Below are 7,251 nucleotides of genomic sequence, written 5' to 3' on the forward strand. Positions count from 1 at the left end.
ACCACTCCAAATATCAACAACACCACCCTCCAACCACCACACCTATCAACAACCACAGCCACTAACAACCATCACAAAAACTATTAACAACCACCATCAAAATCTCCACCAACCACAACAACTATCAACAACCACAACATCCACCAACCACCACAACTATCAACAACCATAACTACTACCGCCAACAACCACAACTATGAACAACCACAACCACCACAAACTACTACAACTATTAACCCCAACTACCTCCACCACCAACCACCCCATATATCAACAACCAAGACGACCCGTCCTAACCAACATCAAATATCAACAACCACCACCACCACCAACAAACACAACTATCAACAACCTCCCTCCACTACCACAACTATCAACAACCACCACCACCAACCAATACTACAGTCAAAAACCACCACCACCACACCAATCAATACAACTATCAACAAACACCACCACCACACCAACCACTACAACTATCAACAAACACCACCCCACCAACCACCACAACTGTCAACAACCACCACAACAATCAACCACCACAACTATCAAAAAGCACCACCACCAACTGCCACAAATATCAACAAGCACCAATGCCACCAACCACCACAACTATCAACAACCACAACAACCCCCAACCACCATCGCTACCAGCTATAAACAGCCAAAACCACCAACCATCACAACTATCAACAACCACCAGAACTATCAACAACCACCACCACCACCAACCACTACAACTATCCACAGTATCAAGTGAATACTGTACAGGACATGCTAGTATGTTTAATACACCTGTTTATTAATGGTTCAAATACGTCATGAGGAAGAGATCTTTGGTTATATATGACTTGTGGTTTATGCATGTGTCTTGTACATATGAGGCTCGTGTTTTCCTAAACAGTGACTGATTTGATGAAAATGATTGGTGATCTCTTGCCATGTTGGATATTTCCAACACCGAATACAGCATTGTTGTATTCTCATTACTTATTACTAACCATACTAAATATTGTAGTAAGTAAAATTAACAACTTGTAGAATTCTCATGTACTAATAATTCATCTGTGCATTAGGCTAGAATTCTCACGTCACCTGACGCCAGTATTGCGTCAGATTTCCTTACAGTAAACACATTATATCCAATTTGTGTGAGAATTAAATACGATTCTCCATAATTAAGGCATTCTGTATGACAATTGATTGCAGACGAATTGTTCTCTAACTAAAAGCCGAATAGAGCGTTAGAATCATAGCGTCTACCTCGCGATAGTGTTAACGTCATCAATGAATGCCATGGGGAGACATTAATTCCTCTCCCTTATATATTTACTATTCTTAAATTAGTAAATAATAATAATTTGTTCCTCTAAATAATAAACCCGTCCAGTCTTTAAAGTTTCAAGCGCGAATGCGAGAAATATTAATGTTCGTGACAATAATTTGTGTTATGAACGTCGACTCGGCGTGGGTTGGAGGGACGCCATCCCCCTCAGTACGCGGACACGTGCAGAGCCAAAAGGAGGCAGAACTGTGCTTACCGTACTCATAAAAGACGCCATTGTCCAGCAAATCGGGCAGGTGTTATTCATCCTCAGATGAAAGCCGCCACTGTGAGGCGTGAATGACCTTGCAGATAATATCTTCAACTGGTGCTGGTGTTAAATGAGGGACCCCTAGACTTGGTTCCTGATGACACGTGATCAGCCAGCTTGAAACGCATCACTATCCAGGATAGGTTCACCGGAGCCTGGGATGCGAAATCACGGCAATCTTAATACTTATACAGTGCCCACAGCTAAGTATTCCATTATTTGATTCATCATTTACAGGTTTGTTAATAGCAGGGTGATTGTTCGTTACGCCGCGGGATAACACCTAATAACAGGTGATTAGAATTCCATCTGTAGATATTAATATTTTTGAATATGAATTGAGTAATTAAATCAATTGCTACTGGTAGTTATTTATCTTGCAGCCCGAGAGAAGAATTCCTCCGGCTGCCTCCTCCATGTTAACCCGTACCACTCGTCAGTGTACCGAATCTGGAGAATTAAGAGGACTACTATGGTTATCTAAAGGAATCTGCTTCCAGCTAAGGCTTATTTCTTTTTATCCATTTACTTGCAATTTCATTTATTCAGAATGTTTGATATTAATGTGTAATTTACTGTAACTCATTATTATGCTCATATTCATTTTCTTCTTTATGTGAATGATATCATATTCAGCATTATTTATAGGATTAGATTATTATTAATTGAATTAGTGAACGAACCACACTGATTCCTGGACGTACTTACCTCCAGTAATAACCCCCCAATGTAGGTGTTTGAGGCTTAATTTCTTTTATAATACAGCCCATTAATTATTCTTATGATCATGCTTTCTAGTTATATCCATTGTCACTGGTTTTCTCTAGACTTTTATCCAATGATCTGAAATTCTCAGTTTCCCTCTTTACTATAAAAGCGGGTGGTCCTTCGTAATTTAATTTACTACATTAATTATTAATTAATCAGAATCAAGCCCAAATATCCCACATTATGGTCCTTCGAACTGGATAGGCATTAAATTTATAATTAAAATATTAACCATTAATAACTAATCCTTGTGTGATAGAAGCTAAACTAACTATTTAATTAATTGTGTCAACTAACATTGTAACACATCAGTTAGTCTAGATCACACTAACAGCTACCTTATACATAGCTGTAGTGGGTCATAGCCAATTACCCACAACATTTAGACCTACACTTCATACTGAAGTAGAATCCTTAGGTCACCAAGAGCAACAGCTCATAACCTTATATTAATCACTAACACCAATTAAGTGTTAACCATTTAGGCTATACCAATGTTTCAATGTGGCTGTCAGCAGACCGTCCATTATAGCCTGAATCCATGTTAAAGTTACTGATTCACTCAAGTCAGTGGATCATTAACATTTAGGGATCCAGTATACTAATATAAATTACTGATCTCATACTAGTTAATCATTACTAACCCTGATAACATTTTATTCCACAATTAGGAGTACATTCAGGAGTTAGATAATATTTACGGCAGTAGAATACTTGCCAAACACAATTAATTCTTTTGTGTTCATTTAATTTCTTATACACATAATTACACAAGTGTATATTATATAAAATACAAAAAAAAACAAAAACACAGCACAATTATTGGCATATTACTGCACCATAATATAATCTTTGCCAACCTTCATTAGGTAGCAATTTAGGCTGTGATTGTGTTGAATTTGGCACAAGCACAGACTAAATATAGTTGTAGTTTCTCAAGTAGAAATTCTCACGACTAGGCTTGAGCTAGTTAGTGACACATATATTATTCTTTTGTGCTGACCCTATCAAGGGTGGGATTAACCATTTATTGTGTAATTATTTTATTGCATATTTCTATGTATGTCTTTGAGTGTTACTGTAAGTCTACTACCCATCCGAAGCTGATTTAGAAGAGCTAAGCTGAGGAACACCTGTAGTGAGACCAAGGTACCACTCAAATCTTAGTTGCTTATTATTAGGTAGGTAGCTAACCTCTAAATGAGGTAAATTACAACCAGCCTCAAGAAATATCAGGCTGTCAATACTTATGCCTGCTCTACATCAAGGAGCAGACTATAGCTATACCACTAGCTACATAAGCCCTATCAGGCTGTCAATACTTATACCTGCTCTACATCAAGGAGCAGACACCATAGCTATACCACTAGCTACATAAGCCCTATCAGGCTGTCAATAATTATACCTGCTCTGCATCAAGGAGCAAACTATAGCTATACCACTAGCTACATAAGCCCTATCAGGCTCAATTTACCACAAGAATGAATCCTTTAGAAAGGAACGCAAGATTCTTGACAGCTCTTCAACGTCCTTTAGGAAAACTGCTTATGAAATGTCATTTCTGTGTCGAAACTGACCCAGGTGACGTCTATAGACTAGCAAGTTCCATAAGGATCGCCATCCAAAAATATGACTATATCAAGACTGTAATCGAGTCCCACAGGAATTTACTCCAGGCCGGTCATACTGTCTCAGACCACTTACGTCTAACAGAATCTGATCTCGATAACTATGAACATTCTGTTCAAACCAGTTTAGACCGATATAAGGAGGTGTTTGCGAGACAAGATATTCCCGAGTGGGTGGATCAGATCATTAATAGACCTGTATCCAAGTTAACACTCAGCTCAGATGAAATACTTGAGCTAAATCAAGACGAGGAGAATCCTCTAATCAATACTGATCACTATACAGGATCAACAACTGAAGATCAACCTTCATTTTCTAACCTCTCATCTAATACAGCTTCATGTGATGATTTGTTTACAGAGTCTGATCAAATTTCAGACCACTCTTCTCAATGTTCCCTGGATTCTATAAGTTCGATACATAATGCTACTGAATTAACTAGCTTATCACCAGAACTCAGAGAAACAAATGAAGCTGCAGATGAAACAAGTGAAGCTGCAATAATCAGTGAATCTGAACCAGAAAATGATAAAGCTAATGCTGCAGCAGCAGCCGAAGCTGTAATCAAAGCTGAGGCTAAGCAAGAAGCCTATAAGCAACACAAGTAATGGTCACAATTGCTCCCAACAGCCTTCTAAAGTAAGTGCTAACAATGAGAAGACTATTATAAACCTTGTGCACCAATTATTAAATTTATCTTCACCAGAGCAATCAGTTGACTCTTTACAAACTTTTAGTTTCCAGCTTGAGTCACTGATAAATTCTTTCAGTAAAGAGGTGGATCACCCAACTACTGAGTGGATGACTAAAATTATCATCCAAAGAAAATTGTCTGGTGACACACTTAATAAACTATATGTATGCCAGAATGGTGATACCCTGTCAATGCAGGATATATTTACAGGTTTGCGTAATATGAGCAATCATACAGCAGACCAAGCAATTAATGCTAAATCTGAATGCACCAAAACTGTACCTACATCAGTTTCCTTACCTGAAACTCCTAAAGTGACACTGTCACTAGGTAGCCAAGGTGCTAATAATCAATGTAACAACAATCAGTCAAATACTGATTCATCCGTGAGGCCTAAGAGTCCCACAGGTGCTCCTAAGAGACCTAATAGTCCAAAGAACACTGCTAATAATCCATGTAACCAGAATCAGTCAAACACTGATTCATCAGTGAGGCCTAAGAGTCCCACAGGTGCTCCTAAGAGACCTAATAGTCCAAAGAGCACTCCCAAGAGCCTGTTAATGGTTCCCCAGAGTACACCAAGTACTCACAAGAGAATAAATAACAAGCAAATGCAAGCAGCAAAACCATCACCACCTGCAAATACTGTTTTACCTGAACCGGTAACCCCTAAACGATCTGTAGGATGGGGAATGTGCTTGTTTTGCAATCAAAAACATTCTCTGTACAAATGTACTAATTATCCTAATAGAGACACAAGAGTCAGACGACTCAAACAGTTACACAAATGTACTAGGTGTCTCAAACCACATAATGTTAACAGCTGTGACACCCCACTGAACACCTGCAATAGGTGTAGAAGGGGTAAGCATCATGCTGCACTGTGCAAATTAGTTAGGACTAATTATGTCAATCCTAGAATAGGACGTAGAGAATCTACACCAGTACAGTGCTGCAAGGTGCGAGATGTGTACAGCGTAACTTCACAAGCATCTCAAGTGGATGCTGCCTTGCCTACTGCCCAACTTCAAGTGAAGAACAGAGGTACCCAAATCACCATACGTGGACTATTTGATCAAGGTTCCCAGAGAACTTTCATTACTCAAAGGGCAGCAGAGGCACTTAATTTACAACCAATGGGACAAGTAAAATTAAACTTGTCAGGGTTCATGATAAATCGAGGAACCCATGAATACTCAGTAGTTCAACCGCTTGTACGACTAGGTAGTCATGCCAAGGCTGTCCAAGCCATTGTTGTAGATCAAATACCTTTAGACTTAAATATTAAGGGTCTGGGGTACACAGCCCACTTCCTGCAGGAACGTGAAATTAATTTGGCTGACAACAAGTTAATGTCTGACCGCCTTAACAATGTAGATGTACTAGTAGGAGCCGACTACTATTACCAGTTCATAACTGGACATGTTAAACGATTGGGAATGAATATGCTCCAATTTGCAGGTGGCTACTTACTTACTGGTAAAGTTCTGAATGTGAACAAGCCTAAACCTGCCAATAATAAATTAGTCAGCAGTAAATCAATTCTCCAGCAACAAGCTAAAAGGAGAAACACAGCTGAATAATAAACTCAGATTGTATGTAGTACAATTGATACTCGCCGAGATGTTTCATAGCTCTCAGTGAAAACCAATGGTCCGTACTCAAACAAGTACAAGTCACAGCGACCAAACTATTGAATTCACTGCAGACCTAGAATTATTCTTGACAAGTAGTAATTGACCACACTCAGTCTTCCTAGTTAAATTGTAATGTTGGGCTAGAGAATCTAGTACTCCCTAGGTAATTAATAATGTTAGGCTAGAGAACCTAGCACTCAATGCCACTGGCATTTCCTGAATTTAATTACAAATTCACTAGGACCACTGGTCCACTATACTTGCGCTTAAAGGTTTGCCAAGAAAACCTTCTTAATACCATGTTTTCTGCACTAAGAGTTAGTGATAAATACTTGCATTAATTGTTTGAGTTGTTTTTCTTTCGTTTCTGCTTATTTAGTGTAGGAGCGCAGCACGAACAAACTTGCAAACTTACTAATATGTAAGTGAATTTCCAGAGAACAAATATGTTTAATGCATTATCGTTAAACATTAGCATTGTTAATTAACATGCTTCATGAGCTCAATGTAGCTCACCCTGTCAACACTGTTGACGAGTTCACTAACTCACCCTGTTAACTGTTAACGAGCTCACTGCAGCTCACCCTGTTAGCACTGCTAACGAGATCACTGTATCTCACCCTGTCAACACTGTTGACGAGTTCACTGAACTCACCCTGTTAACTGTTAACGAGATCACTGCAGCTCACCCTGTTAGCACTGCTAACGAGCTCAATGTAGCTCACCCTGTCAACACTGTTGACGAGTTCACTGCAACTCACCCTGTTAGCACTGCTAACGAGCTCAATGTAGCTCACCATGTCAACACTGTTAACGAGTTCACTGCAACTCACCCTGTTAGCACTGCTAAGGAGCTCACCCTGTCAACACTGTTGACGAGTTCACTGCAACTCACCCTGTTAGCACTGCTAACGAGCTCACCCTGTCA

Source organism: Procambarus clarkii, unplaced genomic scaffold (assembly GCF_040958095.1).
Source record: "Procambarus clarkii isolate CNS0578487 unplaced genomic scaffold, FALCON_Pclarkii_2.0 HiC_scaffold_119, whole genome shotgun sequence".
Classification (NCBI taxonomy): Eukaryota; Metazoa; Arthropoda; class Malacostraca; order Decapoda; family Cambaridae; genus Procambarus; species Procambarus clarkii.